This window comes from Triturus cristatus, chromosome 1_1, assembly GCF_964204655.1.
Source record: "Triturus cristatus chromosome 1_1, aTriCri1.1, whole genome shotgun sequence".
Lineage (NCBI taxonomy): Eukaryota > Metazoa > Chordata > Amphibia > Caudata > Salamandridae > Triturus > Triturus cristatus.
The window spans coordinates 11,407,742-11,425,157 of record NC_140579.1 but is presented as its reverse complement, the minus strand read 5'-3'; the positions used below and the strand labels follow the sequence as shown (position 1 = coordinate 11,425,157).

At 55.1% G+C, this 17,416-nt stretch overlaps 1 protein-coding gene across 5 annotated transcripts in view; it reads left to right on the top strand.

Moving 5' to 3' along the window:
- Nucleotides 1-17,416, top strand: part of LOC146869122 (butyrophilin subfamily 1 member A1-like) — a 149,005-nt gene that overhangs the window by 111,675 nt on the left and 19,914 nt on the right. The gene's annotated exons all lie outside the window — the stretch shown is intronic.

Below are 17,416 nucleotides of genomic sequence, written 5' to 3'. Positions count from 1 at the left end.
CCTACCGTCCAGTACACCAGTGCAGCAGACCAACCCCTTAAATCTACCGTCCAGTACACGAGTGCAACAGACCAACCCCTTAAATCTACCGTCCAGCACACCAGTGCAGCAGACCAACCCCTTAAATCTACCGTCCAGCACACCAGTGCAGCAGACCAACCCCTTAAATCTACCGTCCAGCACACCAGTGCAGCAGACCAACCCCTCGAACCTAGCGTCCAGTACACCAGTGCAGCAGACCAACCCCTCGAACCTACCGTCCAGTACACCAGTGCAGCACACCAACCCCTCGAACCTACCGTCCAGTACACCAGTGCAGCAGACCAACCCCTTAAATCTACCGTCCAGCACACCAGTGCAGCAGACCAACCCCTTAAATCTACCGTCCAGCACACCAGTGCAGCAGACCAACCATTTGAACCTAGAGTCCAGTACACCAGTGCAGCAGACCAACCCCTTGAACCTACCGTCCAGTACACCAGTGCAGCAGACCAACCCCTTGAACCTACCGTCCAGTACACCAGTGCAGCAGACCAACCCCTTGAACCTACCGTCCAGTACACCAGTGCAGCAGATCAACCCCTCAAACCTACTGTCCAGTACGCCAGTGCAGCATACCAACCCCTTGAACCTAGCGACCAGTACACTAGTGCAGCAGACCAACCCCTCGAACCTACTGTCCAGTACGCCAGTGCAGCATACCAACCCCTCGAACCTACCGTCCAGTACACTAGTGCAGCAGACCAACCACTTGAACCTACCGTCCAGTACACCAGTGTAGCAGACCAACCCCTTAAATCTACCGTCCAGCACACCAGTGCAGCAGACCAACCCCTTAAATCTACCGTCCAGCACACCAGTGCAGCAGACCAACCCCTCGAACCTACCGTCCAGTACACCAGTGCAGCACACCAACCCCTCGAACCTACCGTCCAGTAAACCAGTGCAGCAGACCAACCCCTTAAATCTACCGTCCAGCACACCAGTGCAGCAGACCAACCCCTTAAATCTACCGTCCAGCACACCAGTGCAGCAGACCAACCATTTGAACCTAGAGTCCAGTACACCAGTGCAGCAGACCAACCCCTTGAACCTACCGTCCAGTACACCAGTGCAGCAGACCAACCCCTTGAACCTACCGTCCAGTACACCAGTGCAGCAGACCAACCCCTTGAACCTACCGTCCAGTACACCAGTGCAGCATACCAACCCCTCGAACCTAGCGTCCAGTACACTAGTGCAGCAGACCAACCCCTCGAACCTACTATCCAGTACACCAGTGCAGCATACCAACCCCTCGAACCTACCGTCCAGTACACTAGTGCAGCAGACCAACCCCTCGAACCTACCGTCCAGTACACCAGTGCAGCAGACCAACCCCTCGAACCTACCGTCCAGTACACCAGTGCAGCAGACCAACGCCTCGAACCTACCGTCCAGTACACCAGTGCAGCAGACCAGCCCCTCGAACCTACTATCCAGTACACCAGTGCAGCAGACCAACCTCTCAAACCTACTGTCCAGTACGCCAGTGCAGCATACCAACCCCTTGAATCTAGCGTCCAGTACACTAGTGCAGCAGACCAACCCCTCGAACCTACTGTCCAGTACGCCAGTGCAGCATACCAACCCCTTGAACCTACCGTCCAGTACACCAGTGCAGCAGACCAACCCCTTGAACCTACCGTCCAGTACACCAGTGCAGCAGACCAACCCCTTGAACCTACCGTCCAGTACACCAGTGCAGCAGATCAACCCCTCGAACCTACTGTCCAGTACGCCAGTGCAGCATACCACCCCCTTGAACCTAGCGTCCAGTACACTAGTGCAGCAGACCAACCCCTCGAACCTACTGTCCAGTACGCCAGTGCAGCATACCAACCCCTCGAACCTACCGTCCAGTACACTAGTGCAGCAGACCAACCCTGTGAACCTACCGTCCAGTACACCAGTGTAGCAGACCAACCCCTTAAATCTACCATCCAGCACACCAGTGCAGCAGACCAACCCCTTAAATCTACCGTCCAGCACACCATTGCAGCAGACCAACCCCTTAAATCTACCGTCCAGCACACCAGTGCAGCAGACCAACCATTTGAACCTAGAGTCCAGTACACCACTGCAGCAGACCAACCCCTTGAACCTACCGTCCAGTACACCAGTGCAGCAGACCAACCACTCGAACCTACTGTCCAGTACACCAGTGCAGCACACCAACCCCTTGAACCTACCATCCAGTACACCAGTGCAGCAGACCAACCCCTTAAATCTACCGTCCAGCACACCAGTGCAGCAGACCAACCCCTTAAATCTACCGTCCAGCACACCAGTGCAGCAGACCAACCATTTGAACCTACCGTCCAGTACACCAGTGCAGCAGACCAACCCCTTGAACCTACCGTCCAGTACACCAGTGCAGCAGACCAACCCCTTGAACCTACCGTCCAGTACACCAGTGCAGCAGATCAACCCCTCGAGCCTACTGTCCAGTACGCCAGTGCAGCATACCAACCCCTCGAACCTAGCGTCCAGTACACTAGTGCAGCAGACCAACCCCTCGAACCTACTGTCCAGTATGCCAGTGCAGCATACCAACCCCTCGAACCTACCGTCCAGTACACTAGTGCAGCAGACCAACCCCTCGAACCTACCGTCCAGTACACCAGTGCAGCAGACCAACCCCTCGAACCTACCGTCCAGTACACCAGTGCAGCAGACCAACCCCTTGAACCTACTATCCAGTACACCAGTGTAGCAGACCAACCCCTCGAACCTACCGTCCAGTACACCAGTGCAGCAGAGAAACCCCTCGAACCTACCGTCCAGTACACCAGTGCAGCGGGTTAACCCCTTGAACCTACCGTCCAGTACACCAGTGCAGTGGGTTAACCCCTCAAACCTACCGTCTAGTACACCAGTGCAGCAGACCAACTCCTTGAACCTACCGTCCAGTACACCAGTGCAGCATACCAACCCCTTGAACCCAGCGTCCAGTACACCAGTGCAGCGGGTTAACCCCTTGAACCTACCGTGCAGTACACCAGTGCAGCAGACCAACCCCTCGAACCTACCGTCCAGTACACCAGTGCAGCAGACCAACCCCTTGAACCTACTATCCAGTACACCAGTGTAGCAGACCAACCCCTCGAACCTACCGTCCAGTACACCAGTGCAGCAGAGAAACCCCTCGAACCTACCGTCCAGTACACCAGTGCAGCGGGTTAACCCCTTGAACCTACCGTCCAGTACACCAGTGCAGTGGGTTAACCCCTCAAACCTACCGTCTAGTACACCAGTGCAGCAGACCAACTCCTTGAACCTACCGTCCAGTACACCAGTGCAGCATACCAACCGCTTGAATCCAGCGTCCAGTACACCAGTGCAGCGGGTTAACCCCTTGAACCTACCGTGCAGTACACCAGTGCAGCAGACCAACCCCTCAAACCTACCATTCAATACACCAGTGCAGAAGACCAACCCCTCAAACATACCGTCCAGTACACCAGTGCAGCCGTCCAACCCCTTGAACCTACCGTCCAGTACACCAGTGCAGCAGACCAACCCCTCGAACCTACCGTCCAGTACACCAGTGCAGCAGACCAACCCCTCGAACCCACCGCCCAGTACACCAGTGCAGCACACCAACCCCTCGAACCTACCGTCCAGTACACCAGTGCAGCACACCAACCCCTTAAATCTACCGTCCAGCACACCAGTGCAGCAGACCAACCCCTTAAATCTACCGTCCAGCACACCAGTGCAGCAGACCAACCATTTGAACCTAGAGTCCAGTACACCAGTGCAGAAGACCAACCCCTCAAACATACCGTCCAGTACACCAGTGCAGCCGTCCAACCCCTTGAACCTACCGTCCAGTACACCAGTGCAGCAGACCAACCCCTCGAACCTACCGTCCAGTACACCAGTGCAGCAGACCAACCCCTCGAACCTACCGCCCAGTACACCAGTGCAGCACACCAACCCCTCGAACCTACCGTCCAGTACACCAGTGCAGCACACCAACCCCTTAAATCTACCGTCCAGCACACCAGTGCAGCAGACCAACCCCTTAAATCTACCGTCCAGCACACCAGTGCAGCAGACCAACCATTTGAACCTAGAGTCCAGTACACCAGTGCAGCAGACCAACCCCTTGAACCTACCGTCCAGTACACCAGTGCAGCAGACCAACCCCTTGAACCTACCGTCCAGTACACCAGTGCAGCAGACCAACCCCTTGAACCTACCGTCCAGTACACCAGTGCAGCAGATCAACCCCTCGAACCTACTGTCCAGTACGCCAGTGCAGCATACCAACCCCTCGAACCTAGCGTCCAGTACACTAGTGCAGCAGACCAACCCCTCGAACCTACTGTCCAGTACGCCAGTGCAGCATACCACCCCTCGAACCTACCGTCCAGTACACTAGTGCAGCAGACCAACCCCTCGAACCTACCGTCCAGTACACCAATGCAGCAGACCAACCCCTCGAACCTACCGTCCAGTACACCAGTGCAGCAGACCAACCCCTCGAACCTACCGTCCAGTACACCAGTGCAGCAGACCAACCCCTTAAATCTACCGTCCAGCACACCAGTGCAGCAGACCAACCCCTTAAATCTACCGTCCAGCACACCAGTGCAGCAGACCAACCATTTGAACCTAGAATCCAGTACACCAGTGCAGCAGACCAACCCCTTGAACCTACCGTCCAGTACACCAGTGCAGCAGACCAACCCCTTGAACCTACCGTCCAGTACACCAGTGCAGCAGACCAACCCCTTGAACCTACCGTCCAGTACACCAGTGCAGCATACCAACCCCTCAAACCTAGCGTCCAGTACGCCAGTGCAGCATACCAACCCCTTGAACCTAGCATCCAGTACACTAGTGCAGCAGACCAACCCCTCGAACCTACTGTCCAGTATGCCAGTGCAGCATACCAACCCCTCGAACCTACCGTCCAGTACACTAGTGCAGCAGACCAACCCCTCGAACCTACCGTCCAGTACACCAGTGCAGCAGACCAACCCCTCGAACCTACCGTCCAGTACACCAGTGCAGCAGACCAACCCCTCGAACCTAGAGTCCAGTACACCAGTGCAGCAGACCAACCCCTTGAACCTACTGTCCAGTACACCAGTGCAGCAGACCAACCCCTTGAACCCACCGTCCAGTACACCAGTGCAGCAGACCAACCTCTTGAACCTACCGTCCAGTACACCAGTGTAGCAGATCAACCCCTCGAACCTACTGTCCAGTACGCCAGTGCAGCATACCAACCCCTTGAACCTAGCATCCAGTACACTAGTGCAGCAGACCAACCCCTCGAACCTACTGTCCAGTATGCCAGTGCAGCATACCAACCCCTCGAACCTACCGTCCAGTACACTAGTGCAGCAGACCAACCCCTTGAACCTACCGTCCAGTACACCAGTGTAGCAGACCAACCCCTTAAATCTACCGTCCAGCACACCAGTGCAGCAGACCAACCCCTTAAATCTACCGTCCAGCACACCAGTGCAGCAGACCAACCCCTCAAACCTAGCGTCCAGTACACCAGTGCAGCAGACCAACCCATCGAACCTACCGTCCAGTACACCAGTGCAGCACACCAACCCCTCGAACCTACCGTCCAGTACACCAGTGCAGCAGACCAACCCCTTAAATCTACCGTCCAGCACACCAGTGCAGCAGACCAACCCCTTAAATCTACCGTCCAGCACACCAGTGCAGCAGACCAACCATTTGAACCTAGAGTCCAGTACACCAGTGCAGCAGACCAACCCCTTGAACCTACCGTCCAGTACACCAGTGCAGCAGACCAACCCCTTGAACCTACCGTCCAGTACACCAGTGCAGCAGACCAACCCCTTGAACCTACCGTCCAGTACACCAGTGCAGCATACCAACCCCTCGAACCTAGCGTCCAGTACACTAGTGCACCAGACCAACCCCTCTAACCTACTGTCCAGTACGCCAGTGCAGCATACCAACCCCTCGAACCTACCGTCCAGTACACTAGTGCAGCAGACCAACCCCTCGAACCTACCGTCCAGTACACCAGTGCAGCAGACCAACCCCTCGATCCTACCGTCCAGTACACCAGTGCAGCAGACCAACCCCTCGAACCTACCGTCCAGTGCAGCAGACCAACCCCTCGAACCTACCGTCCAGTACACTAGTGCAGCAGACCAACGCCTCGAACCTACCGTCCAGTACACCAGTGCAGCAGACCAACCCCTCGAACCTACCGTCCAGTACGCCAGTGCAGCATACCAACCCCTCGAACCTACCGTCCAGTACACTAGTGCAGCAGACCAACCCCTCGAACCTACCGTCCAGTACACCAGTGCAGCAGACCAACCCCTCGAACCTACCGTCCAGTACACCAGTGCAGCAGACCAACCCCTCGAACCTACCGTCCAGTACACCAGTGCAGCAGACCAGCCCCTCGAACCTACTATCCAGTAAAACAGTGCAGCAGACCAACCTCTCAAACCTACTGTCCAGTACGCCAGTGCAGCATACCAACCCCTTGAACCTAGCGTCCAGTACACTAGTGCAGCAGACCAACCCCTCGAACCTACTGTCCAGTACGCCAGTGCAGCATACCAACCCCTTAAACCTACCGTCCAGTACACCAGTGCAGCAGACCAACCCCTTGAACCTACCAACCAGTACACCAGTGCAGCAGACCAACCCCTTGAACCTACCGTCCAGTACACCAGTGCAGCAGATCAACCCCTCGAACCTACTGTCCAGTACGCCAGTGCAGCATACCAACCCCTTGAACCTAGCATCCAGTACACTAGTGCAGCAGACCAACCCCTCGAACCTACTGTCCAGTACGCCAGTGCAGCATACCAACCCCTCGAACCTACCGTCCAGTACACTAGTGCAGCAGACCAACCCCGTGAACCTACCGTCCAATACACCAGTGTAGCAGACCAACCCCTTAAATCTACCGTCCAGCACACCAGTGCAGCAGACCAACCCCTTAAATCTACCGTCCAGCACACCAGTGCAGCAGACCAACCCCTCGAACCTAGCGTCCAGTACACCAGTGCAGCAGACCAACCCCTCGAACCTACCATCCAGTACACCAGTGCAGCACACCAACCCCTCGAACCTACCGTCCAGTACACCAGTGCAGCAGACCAACCCCTTAAATCTACCGTCCAGCACACCAGTGCAGCAGACCAACCCCTTAAATCTACCGTCCAGCACACCAGTGCAGCAGACCAACCATTTGAACCTAGAGTCCAGTACACCAGTGCAGCAGACCAACCCCTTGAACCTACCGTCCAGTACACCAGTGCAGCAGACCAACCCCTCGAACCTACCATCCAGTACACCAGTGCAGCACACCAACCCCTTGAACCTACCGTCCAGTACACCAGTGCAGCAGACCAACTCCTTAAATCTACCGTCCAGCACTCCAGTGCAGCAGACCAACCCCTTGAACCTACCGTCCAGTACACCAGTGCAGCAGACCAACCCCTCGAACCTACCATCCAGTACACCAGTGCAGCACACCAACCCCTTGAACCTACCGTCCAGTACACCAGTGCAGCAGACCAACTCCTTAAATCTACCATCCAGCACACCAGTGCAGCAGACCAACCATTTGAACCTAGAGTCCAGTACACCAGTGCAGCAGACCAACCCCTTGAACCTACCGTCCAGTACACCAGTGCAGCAGACCAACCCCTTGAACCTACCGTCCAGTACACCAGTGCAGCAGACCAACCCCTTGAACCTACCGTCCAGTACACCAGTGCAGCAGATCAACCCCTTGAACCTACTGTCCAGTACGCCAGTGCAGCATACCAATCCCTCGAACCTAGCGTCCAGTACACTAGTGCAGCAGACCAACCCCTCGAACCTACTGTCCAGTACGCCAGTGCAGCATACCAACCCCTCGAACCTACCGTCCAGTACACCAGTGCAGCAGACCAACCCCTTGAACCTACTATCCAGTACACCAGTGTAGCAGACCAACCCCTCGAACCTACCGTCCAGTACACCAGTGCAGCAGAGAAACCCCTCGAACCTACCGTCCAGTACACCAGTGCAGCGGGTTAACCCCTTGAACCTACCGTCCAGTACACCAGTGCAGTGGGTTAACCCCTCAAACCTACCGTCTAGTACACCAGTGCAGCAGACCAACTCCTTGAACCTACTGTCCAGTACACCAGTGCAGCATACCAACCCCTTGAACCCAGCGTCCAGTACACCAGTGCAGCGGGTTAACCCCTTGAACCTACCGTGCAGTACACCAGTGCAGCAGACCAACCCCTCAAACCTACCATTCAATACACCAGTGCAGCAGACCAACCCCTCAAACATACCGTCCAGTACACCAGTGCAGCCGACCAACCCCTTGAACCTACCGTCCAGTACACCAGTGCAGCAGACCAACCCCTCGAACCTACCGTCCAGTACACCAGTGCAGCAGACCAACCCCTCGAACCTACCGTCCAGTACACCAGTGCAGCACACCAACCCCTCGAACCTACCGTCCAGTACACCAGTGCAGCACACCAACCCCTTAAATCTACCGTCCAGCACACCAGTGCAGCAGACCAACCCCTTAAATCTACCGTCCAGCACACCAGTGCAGCAGACCAACCATTTGAACCTAGAGTCCAGTACACCAGTGCAGCAGACCAAACCCTTGAACCTACCGTCCAGTACACCAGTGCAGCAGATCAACCCCTCGAACCTACTGTCCAGTACGCCAGTGCAGCATACCAACCCCTCGAACCTAGCGTCCAGTACACTAGTGCAGCAGACCAACCCCTCGAACCTACTGTCCAGTACGCCAGTGCAGCATACCAACCCCTCGAACCTACCGTCCAGTACACTAGTGCAGCAGACCAACCCCTCGAACCTACCGTCCAGTACACCAGTGCAGCAGACCAACCCCTCGAACCTACCGTCCAGTACACCAGTGCAGCAGACCAACCCCTCGAACCTACCGTCCAGTACACCAGTGCAGCAGACCAACCCCTTAAATCTACCGTCCAGCACACCAGTGCAGCAGACCAACCCCTTAAATCTACCGTCCAGCACACCAGTGCAGCAGACCAACCATTTGAACCTAGAGTCCAGTACACCAGTGCAGCAGACCAACCCCTTGAACCTACCGTCCAGTACACCAGTGCAGCAGACCAACCCCTTGAACCTACCGTCCAGTACACCAGTGCAGCAGACCAACCCCTTGAACCTACCGTCCAGTACACCAGTGCAGCATACCAACCCCTCGAACCTAGCGTCCAGTACACTAGTGCAGCAGACCAACCCCTCGAACCTACTGTCCAGTACGCCAGTGCAGCATACCAACCCCTCGAACCTACCGTCCAGTACACTAGTGCAGCAGACCAACCCCTCGAACCTACCGTCCAGTACACCACTGCAGCAGACCAACCCCTCGAACCTACCGTCCAGTACACCAGTGCAGCAGACCAACCCCTCGAACCTACCGTCCAGTACACCAGTGCAGCAGACCAGCCCCTCGAACCTACTATCCAATACACCAGTGCAGCAGACCAACCTCTCAAACCTACTGTCCAGTACGCCAGTGCAGCATACCAATCCCTCGAACCTAGCGTCCAGTACACTAGTGCAGCAGACCAACCCCTCGAACCTACTGTCCAGTACGCCAGTGAAGCATACCAACCCCTCGAACCTACCGTCCAGTACACCAGTGCAGCAGACCAACCCCTTGAACCTACTATCCAGTACACCAGTGTAGCAGACCAACCCCTCGAACCTACCGTCCAGTACACCAGTGCAGCAGAGAAACCCCTCGAACCTACCGTCCAGTACACCAGTGCAGCGGGTTAACCCCTTGAACCTACCGTCCAGTACACCAGTGCAGTGGGTTAACCCCTCAAACCTACCGTCTAGTACACCAGTGCAGCAGACCAACTCCTTGAACCTACCGTCCAGTACACCAGTGCAGCATACCAACCCCTTGAACCCAGCGTCCAGTACACCAGTGCAGCGGGTTAACCCCTTGAACCTACCGTGCAGTACACCAGTGCAGCAGACCAACCCCTCAAACCTACCATTCAATACACCAGTGCAGCAGACCAACCCCTCAAACATACCGTCCAGTACACCAGTGCAGCCGACCAACCCCTTGAACCTACCGTCCAGTACACCAGTGCAGCAGACCAACCCCTCGAACCTACCGTCCAGTACACCAGTGCAGCAGACCAACCCCTCGAACCTACCGTCCAGTACACCAGTGCAGCACACCAACCCCTCGAACCTACCGTCCAGTACACCAGTGCAGCACACCAACCCCTTAAATCTACCGTCCAGCACACCAGTGCAGCAGACCAACCCCTTAAATCTACCGTCCAGCACACCAGTGCAGCAGACCAACCATTTGAACCTAGAGTCCAGTACACCAGTGCAGCAGACCAAACCCTTGAACCTACCGTCCAGTACACCAGTGCAGCAGATCAACCCCTCGAACCTACTGTCCAGTACGCCAGTGCAGCATACCAACCCCTCGAACCTAGCGTCCAGTACACTAGTGCAGCAGACCAACCCCTCGAACCTACTGTCCAGTACGCCAGTGCAGCATACCAACCCCTCGAACCTACCGTCCAGTACACTAGTGCAGCAGACCAACCCCTCGAACCTACCGTCCAGTACACCAGTGCAGCAGACCAACCCCTCGAACCTACCGTCCAGTACACCAGTGCAGCAGACCAACCCCTCGAACCTACCGTCCAGTACACCAGTGCAGCAGACCAACCCCTTAAATCTACCGTCCAGCACACCAGTGCAGCAGACCAACCCCTTAAATCTACCGTCCAGCACACCAGTGCAGCAGACCAACCATTTGAACCTAGAGTCCAGTACACCAGTGCAGCAGACCAACCCCTTGAACCTACCGTCCAGTACACCAGTGCAGCAGACCAACCCCTTGAACCTACCGTCCAGTACACCAGTGCAGCAGACCAACCCCTTGAACCTACCGTCCAGTACACCAGTGCAGCATACCAACCCCTCGAACCTAGCGTCCAGTACACTAGTGCAGCAGACCAACCCCTCGAACCTACTGTCCAGTACGCCAGTGCAGCATACCAACCCCTCAAACCTACCGTCCAGTACACTAGTGCAGCAGACCAACCCCTCGAACCTACCGTCCAGTACACCACTGCAGCAGACCAACCCCTCGAACCTACCGTCCAGTACACCAGTGCAGCAGACCAACCCCTCGAACCTACAGTCCAGTACACCAGTGCAGCAGACCAGCCCCTCGAACCTACTATCCAATACACCAGTGCAGCAGACCAACCTCTCAAACCTACTGTCCAGTACGCCAGTGCAGCATACCAACCCCTTGAACCTAGCGTCCAGTACACTAGTGCAGCAGACCAACCCCTCGAACCTACTGTCCAGTACGCCAGTGCAGCATACCAACCCCTTGAACCTACCGTCCAGTACACCAGTGCAGCAGACCAACCCCTTGAACCTACCGTCCAGTACACCAGTGCAGGAGACCAACCCCTTGAACCTACCGTCCAGTACACCAGTGCAGCAGATCAACCCCTCGAACCTACTGTCCAGTACGCCAGTGCAGCATACCAACCCCAGTGCAGCATACCAACCCCTTGAACCTAGCGTCCAGTACACTAGTGCAGCAGACCAACCCCTCGAACCTACTGTCCAGTACGCCAGTGCAGCATACCAACCCCTCGAACATACCGTCCAGTATACTAGTGCAGCAGACCAACCCCGTGAACCTACCGTCCAGTACACCAGTGTAGCAGACAAACCCCTTAAATCTACCGTCCAGCACACCAGTGCAGCAGAATAACCCCTTAAATCTACCGTCCAGCACACCAGTGCAGCAGACCAACCCCTCGAACCTAGCGTCCAGTACACCAGTGCAGCAGACCAACCCCTCGAACCTACCATCCAGTACACAAGTGCAGCACACCAACCCCTCGAACCTACCGTCCAGTACACCAGTGCAGCAGACCAACCCCTTAAATCTACCGTCCAGCACACCAGTGCAGCAGACCAACCCCTTAAATCTACCGTCCAGCACACCAGTGCAGCAGACCAACCATTTGAACCTAGAGTCCAGTACACCAGTGCAGCAGACCAACCCCTTGAACCTACCGTCCAGTACACCAGTGCAGCAGACCAACCCCTCGAACCTACCGTCCAGTACACCAGTGCAGCACACCAACCCCTTGAACCTACCGTCCAGTACACCAGTGCAGCAGACCAACCCCTTAAATCTACCGTCCAGCACACCAGTGCAGCAGACCAACCCCTTATATCTACCGTCCAGCACACCAGTGCAGCAGACCAACCATTTGAACCTAGCGTCCAGTACACCCGTGCAGCAGACCAACCCCTTGAACCTACCGTCCAGTACACCAGTGCAGCAGACCAACCCCTTGAACCTACCGTCCAGTACACCAGTGCAGCTGACCAACCCCTTGAACCTACCGTCCAGTACACCAGTGCAGCAGATCAACCCCTCGAACCTACTGTCCAGTACGCCAGTGCAGCATACCAACCCCTCGAACCTATCGTCCAGTACACTAGTGCAGCAGACCAACCCCTCGAACCTACCGTCCAGTACACCAGTGCAGCAGACCAACCCCTCGAACCTACCGTCCAGTACACCAGTGCAGCAGACTAACCCCTTGTACCTACTATCCAGTACACCAGTGTAGCAGACCAACCCCTCGAACCTACCGTCCAGTACACCAGTGCAGCAGAGCAACCCCTCGAACCTACCGTCCAGTACACCAGTGCAGCGGGTTAACCCCTTGAACCTACCGTCCAGTACACCAGTGCAGTGGGTTAACCCCTCAAACCTACCGTCTAGTACACCAGTGCAGCAGACCAACTCCTTGAACCTACCGTCCAGTACACCAGTGCAGCATACCAACCCCTTGAACCCAGCGTCCAGTCCACCAGTGCAGCGGGTTAACCCCTTGAACCTACCGTGCAGTACACCAGTGCAGCAGACCAACCCCTCAAACCTACCATTCAATACACCAGTGCAGCAGACCAACCCCTCAAACATACCGTCCAGTACACCAGTGCAGCCGACCAACCCCTTGAACCTACCGTCCAGTACACCAGTGCAGCAGACCAACCCCTCGAACCTACCGTCCAGTACACCAGTGCAGCAGACCAACCCCTCGAACCTACCGTCCAGTACACCAGTGCAGCACACCAACCCCTCGAACCTACCGTCCAGTACACCAGTGCAGCACACCAACCCCTTAAATCTACCGTCCAGCAGACCAGTGCAGCAGACAACCCCTTAAATCTACCGTCCAGCACACCAGTGCAGCAGACCAACCATTTGAACCTAGAGTCCAGTACACCAGTGCAGCAGACCAACCCCTTGAACCTACCGTCCAGTACACCAGTGCAGCAGACCAACCCCTTGAACCTACCGTCCAGTACACCAGTGCAGCAGACCAACCCCTTGAACCTACCGTCCAGTACACCAGTGCAGCAGATCAACCCCTCGAACCTACTGTCCAGTACGCCAGTGCAGCATACCAACCCCTCGAACCTAGCGTCCAGTACACTAGTGCAGCAGACCAACCCCGTCGAACCTACTGTCCAGTACGCCAGTGCAGCATACCAACCCCTCGAACCTACCGTCCAGTACACTAGTGCAGCAGACCAACCCCTCAAACCTACCGTCCAGTACACCAGTGCAGCAGACCAACCCCTCAAACCTACCGTCCAGTACACCAGTGCAGCAGACCAACCCTTGTACCTACCGTCCAGTACACCAGTGCAGCAGACCAGCCCCTCGAACCTACTATCCAGTACACCAGTGCAGCAGACCAACCTCTCAAACCTACTGTCCAGTACGCCAGTGCAGCATACCAACCCCTTGAACCTAGCGTCCAGTACACTAGTGCAGCAGACCAACCCCTCGAACCTACTGTCCAGTACGCCAGTGCAGCATACCAACCCCTTGAACCTACCGTCCAGTACACCAGTGCAGCAGACCAACCCCTTGAACCTACCGTCCAGTACACCAGTGCAGCAGACCAACCCCTTGAACCTACCGTCCAGTACACCAGTGCAGCAGATCAACCCCTCGAACCTACTGTCCAGTACGCCAGTGCAGCATACCAACCCCTTGAACCTAGCGTCCAGTACACTAGTGCAGCAGACCAACCCCTCGAACCTACTGTCCGGTACGCCAGTGTAGCATACCAACCCCTCGAACCTACCGTCCAGTACACTAGTGCAGCAGACCAACCCCTTGAACCTACCGTCCAGTACACCAGTGTAGCAGACCAACCCCTTAAATCTACCGTCCAGCACACCAGTGCAGCAGACCAACCCCTTAAATCTACCGTCCGGCACACCAGTGCAGCAGACCAACCCCTCGAACCTAGCGTCCAGTACACCAGTGCAGCAGACCAACCCCTCGAACCTACCGTCCAGTACACCAGTGCAGCACACCAACCCCTCGAACCTACCGTCCAGTACACCAGTGCAGCAGACCAACCCCTTAAATCTACCGTCCAGCACACCAGTGCTGCTGACCAACCCCTTAAATCTACCGTCCAGCACACCAGTGCAGCAGACCAACCATTTGAACCTAGAGTCCAGTACACCAGTGCAGCAGACCAACCCCTTGAACCTACCGTCCAGTACACCAGTGCAGCAGACCAACCCCTTGAACCTACCGTCCAGTACACCAGTGCAGCAGACCAACCCCTTGAACCTACCGTCCAGTACACCAGTGCAGCAGATCAACCCCTCGAACCTACTGTCCAGTACGCCAGTGCAGCATTCCAACCCCTCGAACGTAGCGTCCAGTACACTAGTGCAGCAGACCAACCCCTCGAACCTACTGTGCAGTACGCCAGTGCAGCATACCAACCCCTCGAACCTACCGTCCAGTACACTAGTGCAGCAGACCAACCCCTCGAACCTACCGTCCAGTACACCAGTGCAGCAGACCAACCCCTCGAACCTACCATCCAGTACACCAGTGCAGCAGACCAACCCCTTGAACCTACTATCCAGTACACCAGTGTAGCAGACCAACCCCTCGAACCTACCGTCCAGTACACCAGTGCAGCAGAGCAACCCCTCGAACCTACCGTCCAGTACACCAGTGCAGCGGGTTAACCCCTTGAACCTACCGTCCAGTACACCAGTGCAGTGGGTTAACCCCTCAAACCTACCGTCTAGTACACCAGTGCCGCAGACCAACTCCTTGAACCTACCGTCCAGTACACCAGTGCAGCATACCAACCCCTTGAACCCAGCGTCCAGTCCACCAGTGCAGCGGGTTAACCCCTTGAACCTACCGTGCAGTACACCAGTGCAGCAGACCAACCCCTCAAACCTACCATTCAATACACCAGTGCAGCAGACCAACCCCTCAAACATACCGTCCAGTACACCAGTGCAGCCGACCAACCCCTTGAACCTACCGTCCAGTACACCAGTGCAGCAGACCAACCCCTCGAACCTACCGTCCAGTACACCAGTGCAGCACACCAACCCCTCGAACCTACCGTCCAGTACACCAGTGCAGCATATCAACCCCTTGAACGTAGCGTCCAGTACTTCATTTTGAGTAGGTTTAGGTAGGTTATGATATTATGATGTTACATTATGAAGTTATGATATTACATGATGTTGTTCTGCAGAGTGTGAGCCTAAATGAACAGAAATGGGAAGTACAGTTCACATGACAATCCTGTGGATGCCGGCAACCCATTGGGGCTCCACCTTGGTGGAAGCACAGACTCATATCACAGGTACCCTTAAATCCCAGAATAATTCTTTGAAACAAGAGGTGCTGGATCTGAGATAAATAGGAGCTGGTTAAGCTCGGGACTTGGAAACTAATAATTCCAAAGTCTTTGGATGAAAACTGAAGATCTACCTTTCCAGTTCAATCTACCCCCCCATAACTAGCAAATGCCTCCCTGCTCCCCGTCTTTTTTAACTTTTTACCCCCATCTCATGTCGGTTGCCCCTCATCCCACTCCAGGGGTGTCCGTGCCAAGTTTTCTGGACAAACATATAAAACATGAATCTATTTTTTCAGCATTAAGGCAAACACTACACCGTGAAGTGATGTCTCCTCCACCTGCCAGTAGGGGAGCCGGTCTCTGCAGTGTGACTGAGAATGAGACAGCATACCCTCAGAGCCTTGAAAGGGTAGGGGGTCACTGTTGTCCTAAAACTTGTAGGAGCGGCTTTGACTCTAAAGTCTGGAAGCAAAGCTTGTGGCCTGACTGAGAATCGTCCTCACCTCTGCAGTGGGACCAGGGTCAGTCCTTGTTCCCGGACCCCACAGCCTCAGTCGGGGTACACATGGCCAGTCTCTCCTCCCAATATGCCAGAGCTAGGGCACAAGTCGGGGGTACATGCAGCTACACAGCGTCCAGCCACTAATTTCAGGAGGTGGAAGCCCCCCACCCTGACAAGAAGTTGATCCTCACAAACTTATGTTGAACTTGTCCCGGTGTCATTTTCAGACACTGGACACGTTCAGCAGCGCCTGTACATTGTCTGCTTCCCATTCCCAGCAGCAACATGCAGGTAGGGACTTTTTTTGCCATCCAGCAGGGCGGAAGATGAAGGCCAAAGTTAAGGGGCCATTAGGCCTCCTTCTGTTTGAATATGCTGACTGGAGCCCGCCCGGAACCTCACACTTAAAAGTAAATGCAGCGGAGGGGACCCAAAGGCACACAGCTTGGTATCTCTTCACAGGTGCTCAAGAGAGGCCGCTTTTGAGTTTTCCTTTCCATGTATATGACAGATATGACAGATTCATGTGCTGTAAGAATGTCAGATGTGTTGGTCTGACAGTCTTACAGTGCGGTGTCAGAGTTCAGGGCGGCTTTAGGGCAGTGCGACCGGTGCCACCGCACCGGGTGCTGGCTTCCTGGGGGCGCCGTGTTTGAAAGTTTATTATGCGTTTGAAGCACCTGCTGCAGCGTTTCTTTCCCCCGCAATTACCAGGCCTCACATACATGTCAAGAACACTCGTGTGATTAATTATCATCCTGGAAAGAGATCAGTGTTTTGTATAGTTGAGGTTTTGACTTCGGTGAAGTTAGTGCAGAGGGTTAATGTGCCTGCTGCAAAGAAGGTGTGCCAAGTAGATTACAGAGTGCGTGTGATGTAAACAGAGCAGCAGGTGACTGCTTTCAAAAGAGACATCCTTTTGTTACTTGCAATTTATAACTTAAAGTCCTAATATAGGATAGTGAGCTATTAACTTTCATCCTAGAACTGCATACACACCGCAAAGTATACATTATTAGATCATTGATTAATGTTGCAAAAAGGGTTAATTTGGCTAGAAATCGATTCTTATTATTAAAGAAAACTCCCAACTATGCTGTTTCTTTTTGGACTCTGA